General features: G+C 38.7%; 2 pseudogenes; both read left to right on the top strand.

Moving 5' to 3' along the window:
- The first annotated feature begins 2,376 nt into the window (after positions 1 to 2,376).
- On the top strand, positions 2,377 to 4,668 carry LOC127694384 (olfactory receptor 1496-like; annotated as a pseudogene).
- An 18,479-nt stretch (positions 4,669 to 23,147) lies between these two features.
- On the top strand, positions 23,148 to 24,087 carry LOC127693470 (olfactory receptor 1468-like; annotated as a pseudogene).
- The last annotated feature ends 2,150 nt before the right edge of the window (positions 24,088 to 26,237 follow it).

The raw sequence follows: 26,237 nt of genomic DNA on the forward strand, positions 1-26,237 counted from the left end.
CATAATCTACACATCAAATGAGGTACAAGAAGAAAGGAAGAATGGCCCCTTGTTCTGGAAAGACTCAATTAAGCAGTATTCAGCAAAACCAGAACGGGGAAGTGGGAAGGGGTGGGTGGGAGGACAGAGGGAGAGAAGGGGGCTTACGGGACTTTTTGGGAGTGGGGGGGCTAGGAAAGGGGAAATCATTTGAAATGTAAATAAAAAATATACCGAATAAAAAAAAATAAAAAAAATGAGTAGGATTATGAACCAGAAATTATGGTCTAGCTTCTGTTAAGTTGAGTATATTCAGGAAACTAAACAAGTGTCTTGCTCCCAGTTGAAATTACTGTTTTATGTAGGACACTTTTTTGGGTATAATGACTTTCATCTTTCCTCTTCCTCCCAATATTTCCCCATTCTCTCCTACTATTTGTTCATAGCCATTATGTAGCCCATTTCACATCAAAGTTCCATTTCAATCACTCATTATATGTTTTTTTTCTCTCAATATCCTACCATTTCACAGCATAAGATCAGCACCCTGAAGTAGAGTTCAGTCCTGTAGTGCTGATGGATTTTTTTTTACTATACTTTCACCAATGGGTTCTTAAAAATCTATAAAATGTCCTTTCATTCTATATGATTAATTTTATCTACACAAGTTCACAAATCTTTGTTTTACTGTTATTGTTTGTAATTACTCCTAAGTGTGATCCATTGATAATATTTAGGTATTTGTGTAAATGTACAGTGAGAGCTACCAAACCAAACTCAGTGCTTGTATAGAATCCATGATGATATGCAGGTGCACCAAATGTTAGAAATGCAGCAATTTTCATGTACCGTTTAATTTGAGGGCTGTGGGATTAACATATAGAAAGTTATTAAGTTCTTTGATCAATCAATGGTAACAGTTAATATTGATTTCTCTGGCTTCTGAGCTATACAAACATGTCTACATAACACAAAGATACTGTTTGTTCATTTATAGGAGGAGAAACTGGGCATGGAGGCACACGCATGTCATCCCAGTGCTCAGGATGCAAAGGCAGGAGTGCTCCATGTGTGAGGCCAGTCTAGGATACATGTGGAGAGCATCTTTAAATGGTGTGTGATTTTTTTCCACGTGGTTTCCACTCTGTGATAGTAATCCATACTGTCTCACTGTGCAAACTGTGAGGTTGCCTGCAGTAAACATGTCAGTTTGTGAGGGTTCAAGCAGTCTAACTAGGTGCATCATTTCAGAAAAAGTTCTTTGATCTCCTGATGTTTCTTCTGTTTTGTAAGCTCAGAGACATGTAGTAGATTCATTAGCCAGTGTTGCCTAGAATCACAGAATGAAATATGTTTGTGTTTCTGCTTATTTGTACTTGTGTGACCAAATATGTGACTTAAGATACAGATGACTCAGAGTTAGACTGATAAGGGGAACATTTGAAGAACTGTAAAGAACATTGGAGACCCTGAGAAGAGTGAACATTACAAACTTCTATCCAAGGAAGTAGAGGCAACTTTTTCTACACTAAACTCTAATTTTCCCTAATTCCTTCCTCTGGATGCATGAAACTCATACTGTGATGTAGTGTTAGTTACTTTATTCAAAGTCTAGAGATTTCAGGGTCATTTAGAGTATATATGCATAACAGCTCATATAGTTCAAAATCAGTATCAGGGCTTAACCCACATGATGCATAAGGTAACCATTTCATACAGTATATACATATGAGGAACAACTGAAGATTCCTATGTAACTTGTTGCTTTTTCTCATAATACATAAAATTCTTCATGCTTTCTCATTTCTGAAAATATCAATGATATTTTCTGGATTTAAAGTATATGGTTATGAATTGTAGTCATCACTATTACTGCAGAGAATTAACAGTAACACTGCAAAAAATACATTAGATACCAAAGGGAGGAGAGGCCCTTGGTCCTGAGAAGGCTTGATGCCACAGTATAGGGGAATACAAGGACAAGGAAGCAGAAGTGGGTCAGTTGGTGAATAGGGGGAGAGCAGATGGGATAGGGGGTTTTTGTAGGGGTAATCAGAAAAGGGGATAACATTTGAAATGCAAATAAATAAAATATCTAATAAAAATATTTAATGCTAACTGTTCAAGTCTTTTTATATTAAATAGGGATTTTTCTACCTTGAAAGTTAGATAAATCTGTATAACTTTGAGGCACTTATACTGTATCTTCACTGGCCAACTTTCTGTATCATGACAGACATCTTGGCCCTAGTTGGAATTTAAGAATGCCTTTAAACAACCAAATGGAATGAGGATACATGTGAAATTTCATGCATATAGTTTAGGGTTGATGGGAAGATATGTTAAATTAGTGATCTAAGTATTGATTTTTGAGATACATGTAGGATGCTAGGAAACATGGCTGAAGGTATCTTAGAGGAACAGAATAAATTTAGTTATGCATGTGATAATCAATATTCCTGACATATAAATGAGGATGAACCACATGAATGGAAGAGAGAAAGGAGGGAATGATAGGCGAGAGGAGTAACTCTAAATGGTGAGAAGTGAAGGGATTCACCCCATCACTAAATGAGGAGAGAAAAGCATGTGGGACCATCTCACTTGCACCTGTGAGATAAAGAAACAGCTTTCTGTCCCTCATAGGAGTTTTTGCTTATCCTCAGAGCAACAATGATAATCTGCAAATAAATCAGAAAAGATGCAAAGGAACTCCTCTGTTTAAATGCCACAGTGTAAATGAAGTATGCTGAAGGAGAAGAGAAGGGTCAGGAGACATGAGAACATGGATGTGAACTGAGCCTGCTTATGTATTCCACTTAAGAAGAGATGTGGTACTCATATACAATCTCATGGAGAGGAATAAATGAAATAGGAGAAATAAGGAGAAACTCTGTATAATGTATAACAAAAGTTTAATTTAAATTGAATGGATAAACATTCACATATATCTAACTCAAACCTGAATTTTATCATACAATATCAGACTGGAGAGGTAGGAGGATAAGGAATGCTTTGTTAGACACTAAAGTCAAGACATGAATATCACTTAGGGGTTTTGAGCTTCTGAGGCTTGTCATACCTGGAATGGAAGGAAAATGATTAATTTATGGTGGAGCAAAACTCTCATGTTACAGAGATATTTAGGTCTAAGTTTGACATGGTAATCTAAGGCATTGGAGTAGTTATGTTTTTCATAAAATCTATATAAAATTTTGATGATAAAATTTAAGCAAAATTTCAAGAACATCTATATGCAAAGTAACAGAACAAATTACTAATGAATAAACTAGTTACCAGGTATGTGCAGATAGCAGTAGATAATAGGATTATTCCACTTCATATTTCAGTGGAAATAGCAAAGAATTATATAGGAAATGATGGGATATAGAAATATAGTTTGTTTTGTTTTTGTTTGTTTGTTTGCTTGCTTGTTTGTTTTTGATTTTCGAGACAGTGTTTCTCTGTATAGCCCTGGATGTCCTGTAACTCACTCTGTAGACCAGGCTGGCCTCAAACTCAGAAATCCCCTGCTGCTGCCTCCCAAGTGCTGGGATTAAAGGCAAGTGCACCACTACCCATCCTAAAAATCTGTTAATGTTGAGAAAAATCATTAATATGCATAATATTAGGAATTTTGAGATTATGATTACTATGATGCTTACAGATCCATTGTTCCAGAATATACATTCTTAGATCATTTTATTCTAAGTTTTAAGGAATCCTGATATTTTCTCATTAGGATATTGGAGGGAAAGCATTACAATGAACAACCAAACTGTCATCTCCCAGTTCCTCCTCCTGGGCCTGCCCACAACCCCAGAGCAGCAGCACCTGTTCTACATCCTGTTCCTGACCATGTACCTCACCACTGTCCTGAGGAACATCATCATCATCCTTATTCACCTGGACTCTGATCTCCACACAACCTTGTACTTCTTTCTCATCAACTTGTCCTTCTCTGAACTCTGCTTTTCCTTTGTCACAATGCACAAATTGCTGCAGAACATGCACAGCCAGGACACATCCATCTAATATGGAGCCTGCCTGACACAAGTATACTTCTTTATGGTTTTTGGAAACATGGAGAGTTTCCTTCTTGTGGTAATGACCTATGAGTGCTGTGTGGCAATCTGCTTCCCTCTGCATTATACCACCATGATGAACCTTAAGCTCTGTGCTTGTCTAATGCTGCTATTGTACAACATCCCATGCCATGATACACAACCTGCTTGCAGCAAGATTGTCTTTTTGTGAGAACAAGGTGATCCCCAACTTTTTCTGTGACTTATTTTCTCTTCTAAAGTTGGCCTGCTCAGAGACTTGTTAACAAGTTGATGATATTTCTCATTAGTGGATCCCTTGTTATTATTCCATTCCTACTCATTGTTATCTCCGATGCAGAAATAGTCTCCTCCATTCTCAAGGTTCCATCTACCCAAAGCATCTACAAGGTCTTCTCCACCTGTGGATGCCATCTGTCTGGGGTATCTATTCTATGGGACAATTATTGGTCTTTACTTATGTCCACCAGATAATAATTCTATTGTAAAGAAAAATGCCATGGTGATGGTGTACACAGTGGTAATGCCCATGCTGAACCCCTTCATCTACAGCCTGAGGAACAGAGACATGAAGGATGCCCTAATTAGAGTTGCCTTCAATAAGGAAATCAATTTTAAGTGGTAGCTATTAGGATTTTTACCTAATTTTATGTAATAAATATATTGATAATAATAATTAATGGCAGGTGCTGTCCCTCATCATATAGCCTATATAAAAGGTCATACTAAAGCTCATCTTCCTTCTTACCTTGCATAAATGATCCTGGAAATGCATAATGGAGGAGGTACTATCTAATATGTTCTTCATTCCTGACATTCTTAAGTTAGTTCAACATTTTATCATTTTTCCCTGACTCCTGTATTGACTGATATATATGTTAAAATAGTATAAGTAGATGATTTATGAGACCCAATAACAATTAAATTTCTCCACCACCATCCACTTTCTACAGGTTTTCCCACACTGATTTTGACAGAATTTTTACTCTTAACTCCTTTAATTCTTTCCCAGTTCATGTTATCTATTTTTTAGTAGTCTTAATCTTGAACAAATTTGGGGGAATTGTTTTGTACAATTACATTGTTTTTATAATTTTGGTATTATTTTGAAGTTGATTAAAACAAGGGAACCATTCAATTCAATTTACTTCTCTAATATGAGGGGTAAAAGAAAGAAAACTAGAATTTGGTAATGCTTCATGTGCATTTCATATTTTACTTTGAAAAACATCCATTTCTAGTGGATGGCTTTATTTTATTCTTATGACCATCTCAAGAATAAGGAGAATGTTCTGTTTCACAGACTGAAGAATGTGAGATGCAGTGACTTTGCATCTCACACAAAAAAGCAATGATTGAGTGTGTATGAGACCATAGATCAATTCCAATCTTTTGTTATATTTCTGTAGATACATACATTTTTCTTTATGTTTTTTATTTTAATTGTTTCACTATATCGTATAATAACCCTGAACCATTTATATCCTCAGTTGGCCTTGGTAGGTGATAACACAAAAACTTGTCCTTTTTACTCTGATGATCCCACACACATCACACACACATGCACACACATACACACATCATCATTATCATCATCATCATCATTGTAGTCATAAGCACTGTCATCATCACAATCATCATCTCCATGTGAAACCAATCCTGCTTCTAGGGTTTCATTAAATGAGGAACACCCCTACTTGAATCTCTGTGTAATCTTCAATAGGATTATGAACACCTTTAATTTTTAATGTTCCCAGACAGTCTTTTATTTGTCCTTTATTTTGTTTCTTTAATTATTTTTTTATCTTCTACCCAGTGATACACATATGCACTTCTATGTACACACACATACCCACTCACACACACACACACACACAAATGGAGGGATACATATATATTTACAAAAGGGATAGTTACTCATGGAATTTTGAATTCTGCCCTTTTATTAATTGTGGTTTGAAGATATTTATTATTGTTATTATTGTTCTTCCCATGTAGTTAAGGTAGCACTGTTTTTTCTCCTTGTTAAACACTGAGATCACATTGTCATAGTATAACAATATTATCAGGGACAAGACAGAAAAGATACAAATTACATCACTTTCCTCCTCATGTGAAAAACAGTTTAAAAGGCAGAAATTATTATATATTCAACAGCAATGAACCTAGGTGTAAGATATAAGAAGGAAGTAAAAGCTCTGCTGAGCAATAAAAAACAGTACCACAATGAAAAATTAGAGCCTAGATACATATATGACATAGGGCTGCCATACTACTGGCTGAGGAGCTATTGGCAGTTGATGGCTGCTGGGGAATGGAGAGTCCCTTTTCTATAAGTGATGGTGGCCATTGGCAGGTTGCCTACACTCCACTGGATAGGCCCACAGCCATGTGCCTCTGACCAACACTAATTGGACACAAGGCTTTATATAATAATTTTTTTTAAAGAACCTGAATTTGTTAAAGAGGGATATTATGGAGGAGGGCCAAAGGGAGTTAGGGGGAGGGAATTGAAAAAGGTATGTTTGAGATTCATTGGATACTTCTAAGAAAATTTTAATTAATAAAAATAAATGCTATAAAATAATAGAATACTTTCTTTAACTTAGAATCTATCAATTTTTACATTTTTACAATGTTTTATTTGCATGTATGTATATATACATACAAAACACTTATTAGAATCTCATACACATACATGCAAAGCATTGATTATAGTCTTATATGCATAAAGGTATAGGGAGTTGACTAAATTATGAATAAACTTAAAGCATATGCATGTCATTTATTAGTGTTTATTACTAGTCCATATAATATTTCATTATCATATTTTATATATGTGTTGATCTTAGCTAGCATCCTATTTTCCATATCTCCTCTCACTCTCCCTTCTTCCCTCTCCTCCATATATGATTTTTTCTGTAATATTTCCTAATAATCATACTTCCATGTTGGGATTTTTGATCCACACTCAAGAGGAAACAGTTGATGCTTGTCTTCCTATGTCTGTCATACTTGCATTAACATGACCTTCTGTGTTCCATTTCTTGGGAAATGGCATGGCTTTATTTTTTAATTGTTCAATAATATTGCATGGAGTATATGTATAAGATATTCTTTATTTATTAATTGCCTGTGATCATTTAGATGAGCCATAAAATGAAAACTACCACTCATATGACAAGAAGCATGGTTATGTGGGTTTCTACATTACATGTTGCTTTGTATTCTTCAGAACACATATTCAGACACGGAATACCTGAATCATTTTAGTTTATGTATGTTTTAGATTTTTGACTATATTCTTGCCTGAAAAATCTCAATTGTCAGCATAAGTCTTGAAATCACAAGACTCTTTGAAGAGAGCATGAAAGAAAATGTACCCAGCATAATCTCAAACATGTGGGAAGCATGTTGGCAAACATGATGCTGGACACAGAGCTGAGAATTCTACTTCTGGTTTCTTAGGTAGCAGGAAAAGACTGTGAGGCACTAGGCCTGGATTGAGCTTCTGAAACCTCAAAATCGACTCCCAGTGACACACTTCCTTCAAAAAGCAGATACCTATTCCACCTACTCCAGCAAGGACACAACTTTTATTATTGCCACTCCCTTTGAGTCTATGAAAACCATTTTCTTTCACACCAACAGATTTGTTTAGTCATGCTTGTTGCATCTCTATTCACTATTGTTGTAAATTAAATAAGCCTAAGTGTCCTTCAACTGATGAATGGATAATAAAAATATAATACAAACACACAATTATTCTGATGGGAAAAATATGAAACTGACAATTAAATGGTTGGAAATGGAATATATTACACTGTTGTAACTCAGTCTCAGAAAGACAAATGCTCTGTATTCTTTCATATTTTTGTTTCATAGCTCCAAATATTTAGATATAAGTACATAATGTCAAGAACTAGTAGAAGTCAAAAAAGCAGAAAAGGGCCTTGAGTTGGAGAAGAAGGCTAAAATGTTTCCCTGCTTAGGTTTCTTCCAATGTCTTATTTTTGGTGGCAGTCTAAATTTGTATTATTGCCATCATTCGTTCTCAGCATCCCTGTTGTTGGGCTATAGCAAGGCTACTCTGAAACTGTAAACCAACCCCAAGGAAATATTTTCCTTTATAAGAGTTGCCAGAGTTATGGTGTTTCTTCACCATACCAAGACAGCACGAAGCTCCACAGTAGCATATTTATTCCTTTGGGTACATGCCAATGGGTCTTATGGATGACTCCTGGAAAACTTCTATATACTTGGGTATCTCTCCAGACTGCTTTCTATTGTTCTTCATGAAAGAACTTTTTTTTACATCACATGAAAAATATTAGTCATCCACAGCTGGCTAAATTACAGAGAACATGCGATTGTTGCATGCTCAGTCTCAGGTGCTGCATCTACAATGCAACCACTATACCTAATGCCATGGCACCACATAGGATAAGGGAATGAAAATTATAAAAACCAGAGAACCAATTCCTTACTGCAAGATACTGTCTTCTGGACAAGACATGAAAGGAGAACCTATGACCTCTCAGCCACTCAATGAATTTGTAAAGAATTCAAAATGCGTATGCATACGATTTTGCTTATAGACATGTAAATAGTGCAACACATGTATGCCTGGTGCACACCTTGGCCAAAAAAGGATCATGGGTCTTCTGGAATTGGAATTACATATTATTGTGGGCTCCCTCATTTGTACTGGGAAAGGACTTTGGATTCTCTGCTAGAGCAGGAAGTACTCCTAAGCACTAAGCCATCCCCCATTAAAAACATGTATTTGTATGTATATGAGATTGTCTGTAAATGGCAGAATCCTAAAACATGACATGTGAGAAAGTAAAATGGAGACCTTAAGAAAAAGGCTTAGAAGGAAAAATTAATGATATGAAAGTCTAAGAGGGAATGCTGAGTTCCAACATGGTTAAAGCAGAAAGGGAGGATAAAGAAGGTATTGAGCATATGGCTGACAAAGTATAAATAAAAATGCTGCAAGGACTTCAACAACATTTTAGGGGAATATAATGAATAATAGTTTTTAATTTAAACTAAGCTAAATAGAAAAAAAGGAAAAACTCCTTTTAATGGGCAATTACCATTTGACTAGGTACATATATACAATAATTGATTCAAACAAATGATTGCATATTATATTGAAGTTCATAGAAATGCTACTTATCATTGTCCCAGTGGAAAGGCCTATCACTAAGTGAATAACCATTACATACCTGTATAATGACAAATTATTTGGAAATAAAAATTGTTGCTGCCTGCAGCTAGCTACAGGCGAACTGGAGACCTGAAAGAGAATTCTGGGGATATACAGGGAGGCAATGAAAGAGAACTGAGTCAGGATGACATTTGCCAATCATGACCAAAGCTTTAATAATATTTAGTCAAAATATAGCCTTCAGAAGAAATCCCTGCCCCCCCCCCCCAGACTTCAAGGAGAGATCCGAGAACTCATTGGCTCCAATCTCAGCAGGTCACCTGCTAACATCAGAGCAGTTCATGTCTAACAGGTCCAGGATGCTTCCAGGTGAGACTGGCCTGAGGCTGCCATGACTTCCAGGAGAAAGCAGCTGTATTGTTCTCTGAAGAACAAAGGCCAGGAATAACACAAGTGGAAAGTGGGGGGTGGGGGGGTGGCGGCCAGGAATGTCACAGGTTGACCAAAGAGGCTAAAAAGCCTAGCTCAATGCTGGAGGGGGAAGCGACAAATTCTCCCTTAATTATTATTTAAAAAAAAAAAAAACAGTGGATAAATATATTTGTCTAAAGATGATGGTCTTTGATCAGTAAGGGAAAGAAGTAGCCTCAACCCCCTTAAATATTAATTGACATCTTTATCAGTGGAGGGGAAATAGACTGCCTTAATATTTTACGGACAGTCTTTCAACATCAACCCCTATGCAGTCGGGCATACTTTTCAAGAAAATTCAGAAGCAGGATATTTCCTTTTCCCTTGCAGTGCCTCGCCTCGCACCTCATAACTGATGCCCATGTTTGTTTCATTAACGAACATGCATAGGTCTGAATTCTATGCAGCCCCATCTTTGAGGATCCACTGGTAAAGTAAATGTCCTGTGAGTGTGGCCTGGTGGGCCTGCACAGCCACCTGTCGAGCCCTAGAAGCCATTGCTGTAGCAGCCCACCTTCTAGTGCTGTATCTGAGAGATACCTGCTTGAAACACAAAAGAGATTAAAAGAAAAACCAGCTTGGGCTGTATCTGGAAGGCCCAAGGCCTTCAATTTGATTGCAAATTTGTGACTCAGGCATGATGCCTGGCTTGCAAATTAACTGCAAGAGCACAAAGGAACCTATCTTCCCAAGTAAGTGAGAAGCAGCTTAGAGTATACCTTTGTGAATCAGTTATACTTACCAGCTGCTTTAGGGTCTGAGTTTATCTGTCCTACCAACCTTTCTGGCAGCCATCAGGGTCTGTCTTCTTTTTGAGAAAAGGTACAAACTGACCCCCCTGCCCCAGATTAAAACAGGGTCTGGGCCGTTCCATGTATTAGTTAAAGGGTTGCGCCATTTAACCATGGCATAAGAATTAGAAGTAACAGGGTGCCAGTAGAGATCCTCTGCAGACTGACTTTTAGCATCAGTTTGCAGGAAATTCAAAATGAATAAAACAAAAGCAAGGTGTGCTTTGGGTGACCTGGAGGGGTATAGTTCCCCTTCTTTGTTTTTAAAAAGCCAATTTTTAAGAGTGCAATGTGCATGCTCAACAATTCCTTGACCCATTGGGTTATAAGGAATTCCACTTTTATGTTTAATACCAAATTCTTTACAAAATGAAATAAAGTTATTGCCAGAGTAGGCTGGTCCATTGTCTGTCTTAATGACTTTGGGTAATCCCATGGTATTAAAGGCTTGTAAACAATGATCAATTATATTTTTAGAGGCATCTCCCAAATGTAGAGAAGCAAAGAGAAATCCTGAACAAGTATCAATGCAAACATGTATAAATTTTAATTTTCCAAATTCTGCATAGTGAGTTACATCCATCTGCCAAATTTGATTAGGTATAAGGCCTCGTGGATTAACCCCTAAGTGAGGAACTGGTGATAATGTAAGGCAATTAGGGCATTGTTTTACAATCATTCTTGCTTGCTCCTTTGTGATCTTATGATGGAGTCTTAATGTATGGCTAGAAAGATGAAATTTATTATGATCATGTCTAGCCATTTCCACAGGGTCTAAAACTAAAGCCTCTCCTATTAGAGCTCTGTCAATGCAATGATTGCCTTCAGCTAAAGCTCCAGGAAGACTGGAGTAAGCTCGTATATGGCCAATGTAAAAGGGATTTTTCCTAGCAAGAATAATATTCTGCAATTGTGAAAACAAGGATCCTGCTGGCATATTAAAATTAAATGCACTGCAGGTCTCTAATTGTGGTACAGAAAATGCAACGTAAGCACTCTCAGTAAAGAGATGAAAGGTTTACAGATTGAAAGACACATAATACCGCTGTCAGTTCTGGTAACTGAGCAGAAAGCCCAGGGGTATCTATAACCACCTGTTGATTATTAATAAAATATCCAGCTCTTCCTTTGGAAGAGCCATCTGTGAAAATTAAAAGAGCATTATGCAGCAGCTGTAAAAATGCCATTTTAGGAAATACAACCTCATGGTTCTTTGCCAAAATAAGTTAGTGCCTGCTTTCTGCCAAGCACAATTACTTGGGCTACTGCCTCATAATATGGCAAGATATTATGCCTTGAAGACACCCTCAAATGAATCCATATAAGAGGAGCCTTTTGCCATAATAAACCTGTAGGCAAATGAGTCATATTAAAAATTAGCAGATGTAAAGGTAAAGAATAATCTATATAGGTAACAAATTGGTTTTCAATAGCTTTCTCCACTTGCTGTAAGGCCAAAAGTCCTTCTGGAGTTAATAATCTAGGGGATGTAGGGTCAGTATCCCCCTTTAGAATATCAAATAAAGGTCGTAATTCTCCTGTAGTAAGCTTTAAATATTGGCGAAGCCAGTTAATATGGCCCAACAACGTTTGAAAATCATTTAAAGTTTTTAAATTGTCCCTGCAAATAATTATCTTCTGGGAAAAAAACAGTTTGATCTGTAAGTTTGAAACCCAGATAATTATACAGATCTTGGGTTTGTACTTTCTCTGGAGCTATTTGTAATCCTTTAGCAGCTAAAGCCCGCTGCAAATATTTAAAACATAAAAGCAAAGTCTGAGGATCCCTCCCCCCCCCGTGCAATCAAAATATCATCTGTGTGATGGACAAGATAAATATCCGACCACTGTTGTCTGAATGGCCTGTGCCACAAACTTCTGACATAAGGCAGGACTGTTATCCATGCCCTGAGGAAGAACTATCCATTGGTATCTTTTCAGAGGTTCCATGAAGTTAATAGAAGGAACACTGAAAGCAATTTTTTTGCAATCCTCAGGATTATGTATTCCCTATGGAATAGTAAAGAAACAATCTTTTAAATCTATAACCATTTTATAAAATCCTCTAGGAATAGCCACAGAAGATGGAAGGCCAGTTTGTAAAACTCCCATGGGTAGCATGGTTTCATTAACCTTTCTTAGATCTTGTAGCAATCTCCATTTACCAGATTTTTTTTCTTGATGACAAATATTGGGGTATTCCATGGAGATTGAGATTCTCTTAAATGTCCTGCCTCTAACTACTCCTGCACTTGTGAAAAGGCGGCTTCTGTTTTTTCTTTAGATAAAGACCACATATCAACCCACACAGGATTATCATTAAGCCATTGAATTTTATCATTGTGGGATGCAGGCAAGATAGTGGTCATTACTGAAAATGCCCCAAACCTCTAGTGTTAGAGTTAAGTCAGGGACTTTCAAAGCTTTTAACGCCTTGCCCTTCTTTCCCAAGCCCCTGACGAGGGAAAGATCCTTGCTCTAACATTTGCCTAGTAACAATTTCATTAGGACTACACACAATCAGATGCATTTGTGATAAAAGATCTCTCCCCCAAATGGTAGTAGGCAAATTTTGCATAACATAAGGCTGGATCTGTCCTGAATTTCCCTCTTCATCCTTCCAAGTTAGAACTTTTGCACTCTGTTTTGGATTATTAGCATATCCGATACCTTGGAGATGGGTGAGGCCAGCTGAATGGCCAGTCTTGTCCTTTAATAATTGTTACATCAGCTCCCGTATCTATTAATCCTTCAAAACCCTTTCCTTCAACTGTTAATTTAAGGTTAGGTCTTTTATTAGTAATAGATTGAACCCAATACACTCCAGAGGAACCGAAGCCCCCCTGTCCTCTCTTATCCTTAACAAATTTGGAAGGCAGTGGATGTAAGGGAACCAAAACAAGGTGAGCAATTCTTTGGTTAGCAGGTGTTAGTTATAACACCATGAAGGGAAGAAGAAATAATTATTATTTCTCCCTCATAGTCACTGTCTATGACACCTGGATATATCTGCAGCCCCTTTACAGTAGAACTACTTCGTCCTAGAAGCAATCCCCAAGTTCCTGCAGGTAAAGGTCCAAATACTCCTGCAAAGCTTCACCAATATAGTGACACCTCAGGAAATTCTCCTGTATCAGGTCCGTCCCTGTTGAGGCGCGAATCTGTTGCTGCCTGCAGCTACAGGTTAACCGGAGACCTGAAAGAGAATTCTGGGAATGTACGGGGAGGCTACGAAAGAGAACTGAGTCAGGACAACATTCACCAATCATAACCCAAGCTTTAATAATATTTAGTCAATATATAGCCTTCAGAATAAATCCCTGCCCCCAGACTTCAAGGAGAGATCTGAGAACTTGTTGGCTCCAATCTCAGCAGGGTTGCCTGCTAAGATCAGAGCAGTTCATGTCTAACAGGTCCAGGATGCTTCCAGATGAGACTGACCTGAGGCTGCCTTGACTTCCAGGTGAAAGCAGCTGTATTGTTCTCTGAAGAACAAAGGCCAGGGATAACACAAGCAGAAAGCAGGGGCTGGTGGCCAGGAATGTCGCAGGTGACCAAAGAGGCTAAAAAGCCTAGCTCAATGCTAGAGGAGGAAGGGACAAAAGATAAATTATTGATGCATAGAGCTATTCAGACATACCTTAGAAACCTCTATGAAAATAGATAGAAGCCAGCAATAAAGAACTTACATTCACATGAAATATCAATAGGAAAATCAGTGAAACCAAGAGCTGGTTCTTTGAGCAAATCAATGAGGGTAACCTTAACTGTGACTTACTATTTTGGGGATATGGAACCTGAAGAGGCCACCTCCTGTAGACAGACAGAAACACAAGTGGAGAAATAGAGACACCACACACCTACATAACTTTCAACCTTAAACTTAAACTGTCTATAAGTAATGCAGGCATGGGGAGGGAACAGAGACTGAGGGAATAGCCAATAACCAGCCCAACATAAGACCTATCTTATGGGTAAACACCAATCCATAACACTAATACCGATACTTTGTTATGCTTGCAGACAGAAGCATGCTGTCCTCTAAGAGGCTCCACAGAGCAGATGACTCTGATGGATACAGACACTCAGAGCCAAACTGTAAATGGAGCTTAGGAACTCTTGTGGAAATTAGGAGGAAGGACTGTGGGTACCCAGAAAGACAGGAACATCTGAAGAAAAACAAAGACAAGGGCCAACTAACCTGGACCCTTGTGGCTTTCAGAGTCGGAACTACCAACAGAAGAGTATGACCTATTCCTCCCAGATTACATGTAGCAGATCCTACACATGGATCCTAAGCAACTATGTTCTAATAACTGGGCTGCATTGTCTGCCCTCAGTTGGAAAGGAATCACCTAACCTCACAGAGACTTCCAGGTTGGGAAGGACACCTAGAGGGCCCCACCCACTAGAGGAAAATGAAAAAGGGAAGGGAGTGTGGGAAAGATTTGTGTGACTGGGAGACTGGGAGGGGAGCAGTGAGTGGTATGTAAAGTGAATTAAGTAAAAAAAAAATAGATTAAATTAAGTTTTAAGAAAGAAAAATACTGAGCCTATTTAATCATATTTATGTGAGTGAATATCACAATTCTTAGAGGTGACTGAATTAGAATTTGAGCGCACCATACAACTACTTTTGCTTCCCATGTCAACCAAAACACAGAGAGTAGGTACATCAATCCTCTTGGAGTAATTGAAAGCAATCATTTAGCAAGCATAATGTGGTTGTTCTAAAAAACCAGAGCAGGCAGCACTATGTCTAAAATACAGAACACATCCTTAGATACCAATTACTATTTCTACACACAAAGACAAGAGCTAATCATCTTTAAGAACCCAATAAAGTTTAGAACAATGAGGATAAAGATTCCCTTGAGTTGAAAGTTTGTATTTCATTATTATTTACAATTCATCCATTTTATGACTGTAAAGTTTAGGCAATTATCCTTAAGGAAGAAATTGTAAATGCAACCTATGGCCTCTTGATCAATGGTGAATTCATACAACGTGAAATTATAAAGTAATCTCACTTATATGGTGGGTGGTTGGATAATGGTGGCAGTAAGTACAGTTAACAATTTCATAGAGAGGTGAGAAAACAAAACGAGTGAACAGTCACAAGAACATGGACTGCTTTCCTACTGGTTTGAAGAAGCCTTAAACACGACAGCTGCTTGCCATTTTTCTCCCATTTTCTACATATTGGCACATAAATAAAGTTGGACAATGAATTTAAATGTTTCTAGAAGGGTGTTTATATGTCCTAAGTCCTCTTCTTACATGTGGTCAGTCATGTTGAATTAAGATTCTGTCCTTGGAAAAGATCACAGTGTGTGTGGGTTTCTATGTTCTCATTCTGCTAAAAAACTACTCTTGTATTAGTTTCAGTGTGTCGTGTTTTATGTGGAGGTCCTTGATCCACTTGGAGTTGAGGTGAGTACAAGGAGATAAGAAGGGATTGATTTGCATTTTTCTGCATGCTGACCTCCAGTTAAACCAGCACCATTTGTTAAAAAGGCTATCTTTTTTCCACTGGATGGTTTTAGCTCCTTTGTCGAAAATCAAGTGACCATAAGTGTATGGGTTCATTTCTGTGTCTTCAATTCTATTCCATTTATCTATCTGCCTGTCATTGTTTTTAACACTATTGCTCTGTTTTTATGGCAGTTTTTAATACTATTGCTAGGTAGTACTGCTTGAGGTCCGGGATACTGATTCCCCCAGAAGTTCTTTTACTGTTGAGAATAGTTTTAGCTATCCTGTTTGGTTTTTTTTTGTTTTTTTGTTTTTTTGTTTTTGTTTTTGTTATACCAGATGAATTTGAAGAAACTGGGAAAGACCCCTGAGGACATGGGCACAGGGAAAAAGTTCCTGAATAGAGCACCAATAGCTTATGCTCTAAGATCAAGAATTGACAAATGGGACCTCATAAAATTACAAAGTTTCTGTAAGGCAAAGGACACTGTTAAAAGGACAAAACAGCAACTAACAAATTGGGAAAATATCTTCAGCAACCCTACACCTGACAGAGGGCTAATATCCAATATATACAAAGAACTCAAGAAGTTAGACTCCAGAGAGTCAAATAACCCTATTAAAATGGGGTACAGAGCAAACAAAGAATTTCCACCTGAAGAATTTCGAATGGCTGAGAATCCTTAGGGAGTGGGGGTATAGAAAAGAGGAAATCATTTGAAATGTAAATAAAAAATATATCGAAAAAAAGAAATGTTCAACATCATTAATCATTAGGGAAATGCAAATCAAAACCACCCAGGAGATTTCACCTCACATCAGTCAGAATGGCTAAGATTAAAAACTCAGGAGACAGCAGGTGTTGGAGAGTATGTGGAGAAAGAGGAACACTCCTCCACTGCTGGTGGGATTGTAAGCTGGTACAGCCACTCTGGAAATCAGTTTGGCGGTTTCTCAGAAAACTGGGCATGACACTTCCGGAGGACCCTGTTATACCATTCCTGGGCGTATACCCAGAGGATTCCCCGGCATGCAATAAGGACACATGCTCCACTATGTTCATAGCAGCCTTATTTATAATAGCCAGAAGCTGGAAAGAACCCAGATGTTCCTCAATGGAGAAATGGTTATAGAAAATTTGGTATATTTACACAATGGAATGCTACTCAGGAATTAAAAACAATGAATTCATGAAATTTTCAGGCAAATAGTTAGAACTGAAAAATATCATCCTAAGTGAGGTAAGCCAATCACAAAAGAATACACATGGAATGCAGTCACTGATAAGTGGATATTAATTAGCCCAGAAGCTCTGAATACTCAAGACACAATTAACATAACAAATGATTCCCAAGAAGGAAGGAAGGTGAGGGCCCTGGTCCTGGAAAGGCTTGATTCAGCACTGTAGGGGAGTACCAGGAAAAAGAAATGGGAGGGGATGATTGGGGAATGGGCAGAGGGAAGAGGGCTCATGAGACATATGGGGATGGGGGGAACCAGGAAAGGGGAAAGCATTTGTAATGTAAACAAAGAATATAGAAAAAAAACTACTTTTGCCTAGGAGACACGACTTTGCTATTAAAGGCAAGGCTCACACCCAAAAAATAGTAACTTCTGATGACTGCTTATGCAAATTTTTGTTGTGTGAGATACTTTAAGTCATTAGTAATCAGAATAATTCTTTATAACATAGGGTAGTATCCTCAGCTTCTCCCATTACTAAGTGGGTTCCAGTCATCAGAAGCTTTGTTCATTATCTGAACAGACAATGAGTATGTATTTTTTCATGCTTGTTTTGCTCTGATTTTGCTATTTGTTTCTTTGTTATGTTGGCTTTTGTTCTTTAAATTATACTTTCTCCTAGGTGTAGAAAATAGTAATTGGTGAGTATATTTGGTAACCACTAGCCATCTCTGAAATAAATTGGTTTTAGAAAGGCCTGGATAATTACTGTCTTTAATGAGTTACTCTGTATCTGGACCCCTCTGAGACACAGGGATATTGAGGCCCAGGGATGTCAGTTGGGTGTGTGTGAGTAGGGATGAAGCTGATTGGTGATGAGTACATATAGATCCCACACCTGCAAGTAAAATGAAGGTGAGCAGGATCATGAACCAGAATGTAGCACTCAGTTTCAACAGAGCTGGATACTTTCAGGAAAACAATTGTGCTGTGAATCCACAAGAATTTCCAGTGTGATACAGAACAGTTTTCCAGGTATGTTAACTTTCTTCTTTATTCTGTATCCCAAAACTTCACTGTGCTGTGCAAGTATTTCTTCATGGTCATATTAGGTCAGGGTAAAGCCTGAACACAGGATCATAGTTCTCAACTGGAAGTAGGGAGATATGAAAGGTGAGTAATAAACAGACACAGACAACCTTTTGAGTACAAACTGACAGGCAACTTTTAAGACTTAAAGTTGTTCTCTCCTCTCTGTCTCTCTCTCTCTCTCTCTCTCTCTCTCTCTCTCTCTCTCTCTCTCTCTCTCTCTCTTTCTTCTCTGCCCTCTTTCTCTCTCATTCACAGCTTGATACTACATGCACTCTGCATTCTCATGAACACTCTGCATTTGTCCTGTGTGCTTTCCTTTTCTTGAACTCCCATACTCTTATACATCATTGTGCATTTCCCTTTCACACACACACACACACACACACATACACACTTCACACACACCACATATACTTTCCCTTCACTCACATACACACTATCCAATCTCCTCACACTCTTTCTACACATACCTCACATTCTCTCTCACACACATACACACTCTTCTCCTTATGCTCTCTCATATTCTCTCCATTCACTCTCCCCTCACCTCATGCCTACCTCATGCACACCCCACTCTATCACATTTTTCTTGCCCCAGTCTTTTATTGTTACTCCAAAAGCAAGTAGAAAATAGTCATTGTATAATCATTGCCACATCAAATTCAAAAGAATAACCACATCCCACAAAGAATGAATAATTACACTTGTTCCCCAAAGTTTCAAGCTTCCATTATTCTTAGGCCTGTGGCCAAAATAATAATAATAATTGTAATCTTATCATTATTAAAACTTTAACTTTTCACTTACTATACTTCAGTGCTCAGAGCTCAGAGCTCAGAGGTCAGCTACTTGCATTTTCTTGTGAAGCTCTAATGACAAATGACATGGGCAAAGCTGCCAGGCAGTGGCAAGAAAGAATCAAGTTAACCCTTAAGTCAGCAGTTCTACTAACTTTCTGTCTCTGCACATTTCACACAATGACTCTCCTAATAGTTCCAGTATTTTGACTTAATTTTACTGATAAATAATGTTATGAAATCTATACTTTCTTATCCAAATATATCCAAAGATGACCAGGAACTAGTCTCAAATGTTGTGCAAAACTGATTTCATAACTTCAATAATACTTTTCATTTTCTTGGGGGTCCCAATATTGGCTCTGCCTCATTTTCTAATAATTGATTCAAACTTTCTTTGCAAGTGAAACATTAATTCCAAACTACAATGGTGCACTTATTGCATTGTTTCTAAGATGAGGACACACAGCATGAACCTGGGCCATTAGGATTGTGCTGTGCTGTGCCTCATGCCTCAATTTTTGATTGTTTAAGAATTGTTACACCAAGGAACATCTAGTTTCACAGAATTCACCAGAGGAGAAAGAGAACGGAGTAGAAAAGTTAGATATAATAGGATAATTATGCACACCAAGGCCAACTGAAAAGCTGTCATGCACAAATGAAATCTAAACAGCCAATGTCCAGAGCTAAAGTTAGGAGAAATGGGAACAGCCCTTTTTAACAAATTGCTGCCACAAGCCACTGAGATGTCTCCATCCTAGCTTACAGTGGATAAGATTTATTTCAGATGCTCAGTCCCCTGTGTCTGGGCATCACACCCAGGCAGGGATGTGTCTCCTGCTTTGCAGGGTTCCACACTCTGTTTTTATATAGAGCTACCACAGGTTTCTGAGATGTCTCTGTCTTGGCCTGCTGCTGGAAGTTCCCGTCATGGTATACTGTACCCTCTTCCATATTGATGGGTTCTTTACATTTTCTCCTTTTGTACTTTTCTCTCAATATCCCTACTATTTCCCTACTAGAGCATCCCTGTGAGGTGGAATTCATTACTATAGTTTTGAAGGGTTGTTGATTATACTTTCACCTGTGGGATCTAAACAAACTCTGAACAAACACCCTAGCCAATATGACAATTAATTTTATCTGTCCAAGAGCATACATTTCTGTTTTACTGGTATTGCATGTGATTGTTCTTAAGTGTAGTCCATTAATGGTGACATTAAAATTATCTAAGTGTTTATCTGAATTTACAAAACTTACTACTCAAAGTCAGTGGTTCTACAAAATTCAAGATGATATGCAGCTGTACTAAATGTTAGAAACATATCCTTTGTTTTTATGTGCTGTTTTGTTTGAAAAGCATAGGCTTGGCATTTAAAGAAGGTTATTAAGTCCATTAGCCCACCAGTTTTAACAGTTGATGGTGATTTCTCTGGCTTCTGATCTTTGCGCACATGCCTACATAACATGAAGGCACTGTTCATTTAGAGAAGCAGAAATGGTATGGAGACATGCCTGTCATACCCATACTTGAGATGCAGAGCCAGGAGTGTTATATGTTTGAATCCAGTCTTGGATACATAAGCAGAGCATCTTTTTAAATGGTAAGTTTTTTTTTCATACATAGTTTCCCTTCTGTATTGCTAATTCACAGTGTCTAATTATGTAAACATTGAATTCAGCTCCATCAAAGTGTAAATCTCTGGAGGTACAAATTGTCAGATTTGGTTGTAGCATTTCAGAGAAACTTACATAGATCTCTTGATGTTTCACCTATTCTGTTATCCAGAATCATAGGTTAATATTTGTGTGTATGTGTGAGCATGTTCATGAATGTGCATGCATGTGCATATGTATGTGTATACATGTGACTATGGAATACACTGCATCATGACAGATGTAAGCTCTAGTTAGAGATTAAGAATGATTGTAAACAACCTAATAGAATAAAGGCTTATATGACCTTTCCTGTATATTGTTTACAATTGATGGGAAGATATCTTACAGAGGTGACCGAAGTATTATGTGCATGGGATATGTATAGGATCCTAGGGAACATGGCCAAATATCTCGTTTATTATAGAGAGACTGGTCAATCTTCAGGACAATCAACAGGGTCCCTGGACCACCTGGGAGGAGGCAAGAAACAAGAGATGCAAGAGATGGACAGCAAGACAGTATTCTGATCAAGCTGTCAAATTTTATTTTTCATACAAGACACTATAAAGGGAAGTAAGCAAGATGTAGGGGGTAAAGAAGGAACAATCTCAGGGGGCTGGCATCATTTCTTAGAAACAATTTATCATAATATCTGGGAGAACCTGGCTATTGCTATAAGAAGGGGTCATGAGGAGGTGAAGTGGAAAGGAGTTACTATAGTAACCTATCCACAGATGCGCTCCAAAAGAAGGGGGTTTTCCGATCTAAGTAAGAATGGCTCCTAGTATTGAGATCTAAGTCAGAATGGATCCTGCTATCAAGATCTCCTAGCATGGAGATTTAAGTGAGACTGGCTCCTGACATCTCTCCCTTCTCTGTATTAAAGAGAGCAGAGGTCAAACAGACATTGATGAAAAGCAGATGAGGCACCAAGAGAATGGGGCAGCGCCTTTCTTAGGATCATCCTGGTCATCCATCATCCCATTCCCATATGGATGTCTCTGCCAGCCTCCAGAGACTCCTGTCTTAGATGGGAGTGGCCCTGGGAAGGTACCCATCCTTGGCTAACTGCCCAGCAATGTTATTATTATTGGTGCCTTGAGCTTGTGGGCTCCTTCTGGAGTCCCAGCTGGAATGGCTGTGGCAGGAATGCTCTCTCTGCCAGGGCACTCGAGTGTACCATTTGGGCTGTTCTGTAACTGCCCTGGGGGGGGGGGGGAGCTGGGTAGCCATCTCTCAATGCTACAGAGCCAAACAATGGTAATGAACCTGAATTGGCTTGACTGCCAAGTTATCTACCTGTTTTTTAATCGGGGTAGTGAGGCATTTAAAAGACCATGGTCCAAAAGAACTTAACAATAATAGTCCTACAAAGGGTCCTAGGACACTGGGTAAACGTGTAGTGAGCCATGGGGAGGTGGAAAACCAATTTTTATACCAACTTTCTTCCTGTTCTCTTTCCGTCTTATGTTTTTCTAGTCCTCTGACTTTTTTCATGCTATCTCTTACAACTCCTGTTTTACTAGTATAAAAACAGCATTCTTCTTTTAAAGCTACACAAAGTCCACCCTATTGGAGGAACAGGAGATGAAGTCCTCACCTATTTTGGAGGACAACCTCAACTAGGGAGTCAACGGAGTCAGAGATATCAATTATCCCCTGCTGAAGGCATTGGACTTCTTGATCGATAGTGGCACTTAGTTCTGTGTACCTAGAGCTAGAAAGAACAAGGGAAGAAATACCTGCCCCCACTCCTACAGCTCCAAGGCCAAGTAGGACAGAGATAGTAACAGCAGAGATAGGTTCTCTGTGTGAGAAGCTCAGAGAGGTGGAGTCTCCAGTGGATGTGGATTGAGCCCACAGGTGAAAAAATTCTTCAGAGTGATAATAAACTAAAAGAGGAACCATCTTAATAAGGATGCAAAACTCAGGATTCTTTCCTTTCTTTTGATTTTGAAAAACCGAGGAGGAGAGGCAAGGTGTAAGGCCATCAAGGCACACCCATGCATGTCTAAGGTTGCAATGGCAATCTAACACATTAAAGTAGTTTGAGGTTTTCTAGGAATTTATATAAAATTATGATGTGAAATTTGAGAAAATTCTTCAAGAGCATTCTTGAATAATTCTTTATATGCAAAATAATATAAAGAAAAAATATAAAGAAATGAACAATAGTTATTGAGCGTGAAGCAGGAGAGAATTAGTCCATTATATATAGCTGTAGAAAACCATAGATAAAACTGTCTTGGAAAGGAAGGGAGAATGAAACCTAATTTTAAAAAGTAGAGAAAAATACAAGTGATTGTAATGATTATAGATATTTGATATTTGAGATTATAATTACTATGAGGACTGTCAGATTCATTATTGTAGAATATTTATCCTAGATATTTGTCCATTTTTATTTTGCATTTCAAGAGGCACTGATATTTTCTCATGAGGATACTGGAAAGGAAGAATGGTAATGAAAAACCAGACTGTTATCTCCCAGTTCATTCTCCTGGGTCTGCCAGTCCCCCCAGGACACCAGCACCTCTTCAACACCTTGCTCCTTGCTATGTACCTCACCACAGTCCTGTGGAACCTCATCGCCATCATGCTCATTCTTTTGGACTCCCATGTCCACACACCCATGTACTTGTTTCTCAGAAACTTGTCCCTCACTGATCTCTGCTTTTCCCTTGTCATAATGCACAAGTTGCTCCAGAACATGCAGAGCCAGGACACATCCATCTCCTATGTGGATTTTCTGACACAAATGTACTTTTTCATGAGTTTTGGAGGCCTGGAGATCTTTCTTCTTGTAGTCATTGCCTATGTCCGTTATGTGGCGATCTATTTACCCCTTCAATATCCCAGCATCATAAGCCCCAAACTCTGTGTGTGGGGGAAGCTGCTCTCCTGGATATTTCCCATGCTCTGTTCCATGTTGCATACTCTACTCTCGGCTAGATTGTCATTCTGTGAGAACAATGTCATCCCTCACTTTTTCTGTGACATATCTGGCCATGCTCAAGTTGGCCTGCTCTGACATTTATATTAATGAACTAATGATATTTGTTGTGGAAGGGCTCATTATGTTCATCCCATTATTACTCAGTGTTGTGTCCTATGTACAAATTATCTCCTCAATCCTAAGGATTTCATCTACTAGGGCTATCCACAAGGTCTTCTCTACCTGTGGCTCACACCTGTCTGTGGTCTCACTGTTCTATGGGATAATTATTGGTCATTATTTATGTCCTTCAGCTACTCTCTCTACTGTTAAGGAGATTGCTATATCCTTGATGTACACAGTAATTACTCCCATGCTGAATCCCTTCATCTACAGGCAGAGAAACAGTGATATGAAAGAAACCCTGATCACAGCCCTTTTCGAGAAGAAAATCTCTTTATAATGGCAACACCGGGATTTTTACTTAAATTTATCCATTAAATATATTGATATTAATATTACAAAATGTACCTCTACAATGGGTACAATATTACATAAAATTGCCAAAAGGTAGTTCAATTAGGGAAGGGGACGTTAATGACTCCATGATGCCATTCTCTGCCTTGCATAGGTTATTCTAGAAAAAAAAATGTAACTGCCCCAGTTTTATCGGATATCCATTCCTTATATTCTTTTTATTGAAAATAGATTATGTCTCATGCAATACACCCTAGCCACATTTTCTCCTCTGAAATCTCCTCCTAGCTTCCCACACTGCCCTCCTCCTCATATCCACTCCTCCATTTCCTCTTCAGAAAAGATGTGGCAACCCAACAGGAGGGAACTAGATACAATAAAGCAAGGTGAAAACCTTGAATCTGCAAAAGGCAGCCCTGTAGTAGCAAAGGACTCAAGGGCAAGAGAAGTGTTTGGTAGTCTGTTTGCATTGTTAGGAGTCCCACAAAACAACAACAACAACAAGTAGTTATGGCTAAAATCCTAACAAATGCAGAAGTCCTTGTGTGGACCCCATGTAGGTCCCATCTTTGCTATTCTGGTCTCTGTGAGACGTGAGTTCTACTTTGTTGATTCAGTGGGCCATTGTTCTCCTGGTGTCCAGCATTCCTTCTGATTTGTACAATCTCTTCTACACTTTTATGTGGAATTCACTGATCCACAAGGAGAGATACTAATGGAGACCTCCCATTTAGACTCCACCACCACCCTTCTCCATAATATCTGACTTTTGATTTCTGTAACTGTTCCAATCAACTGCCAAACTGAGCCTTTCTAATGATGACTGGATAAGGCACCAATTATTATCATAGCAGAATATCATTAGAAACCATTTCATTTATTTTTATAATTTGCTGATTGTATTTAGTTCTATACTAGGTTTCTGGCAATCCAATACCCTGTTCCTGGCTATCCAGGCAGTGTAGAGCATGGACTCCCTCCTGGGGAATGGACTCAAGTTAAACTAAATGTGAGTTGGACAGTCCCACAAGTTCTGCACCATGAGTGATCCATCATATCTTGCAGGTATGACAGATTGTAGGTGGAGGGTTTTATGGCTGGGTGGGTGTCCAGTTTTCTCTTCCTGAATCTTGCAGAATACCTTTATAAACCAAAGAGAATAGAATGTAGTGGTGAAGGCTCTAAACATGTACTAGCGTGACCTGTGTTCAATGAAATGTTTAGATCTTGTCCTGAGCACTGGGATTCCATTGTCAGTTATCAGAGAACCAACCTCTGTCCTGGTATAATCTTGGGTTAATTAGGGGGCTCAGTTGGTGTACAGAGCCATATTGGGGCAGTCTTGCACTTGGTCAGAGTTTGACTTTGGTCAAGGTTAACTTCTCCCAGTTAGCCAGGATCCTGCTCCACCTAGGGTGGAGCGCTCGTAGTAAAGGTTAAGTTCATTGTTCCTCCAGGTATAGGGATTCCTGAATTAAACAGGTGACCCACCCAGCTGCCGGAGCAGTCAAGACGAAGACCTCCAAGAGAAGCTAGACAACTTCCACCGGAACTCAGCCTGGAGTCTGGGGGGAAGGGTTTGCCCGAACTGTTAAAAGGTCTGGCGCCATTAAAGTTTTCGGCTTTGATCAGTGAACATTGACTTGGCCGCAATTTCTTTTCGCCCCTCTTCCCTATAACCCCAAAATTCTCTCAACAGGTAACCCGGTTTACATGTGGCTGCGGGCAGCTACATATTTGGCGCCTGAACGTGGGAAGACCTGGCACGAGAGAATTTCCTGAGGTAGCCCTATCCAGCGAAGCTTCGCAGAAAAGGTGAAAATTAATGGTATCCGCACGGTAAGCAACATAGAGGTCAAAACTAGCACTAGTGAATTCGTGTCTATTGTTGTGAGTGCAAGGAAGGGATACAGTTTTTCAAGCATACTGTGTGGACCCAGCGCAGGGACTGCTTGGGTTGATAAGATAGGGAAATATGGGGAAGGAATTTGGTAGGCATTTGCCCAAAGCTCGTAAGAGCTGATTTCGGCGAAAAGAAAGGGGTTTTTAAAAATAGGCATATGTCCACAGCTTCTAAGAGCTGTTTAAAGAGGAAAATGGATGCAATTGCTTAACAAGCACGCTTAACTTTCTGTG

Source organism: Apodemus sylvaticus, chromosome 10 (assembly GCF_947179515.1).
Source record: "Apodemus sylvaticus chromosome 10, mApoSyl1.1, whole genome shotgun sequence".
In the NCBI taxonomy this organism is placed as follows: Eukaryota; Metazoa; Chordata; class Mammalia; order Rodentia; family Muridae; genus Apodemus; species Apodemus sylvaticus.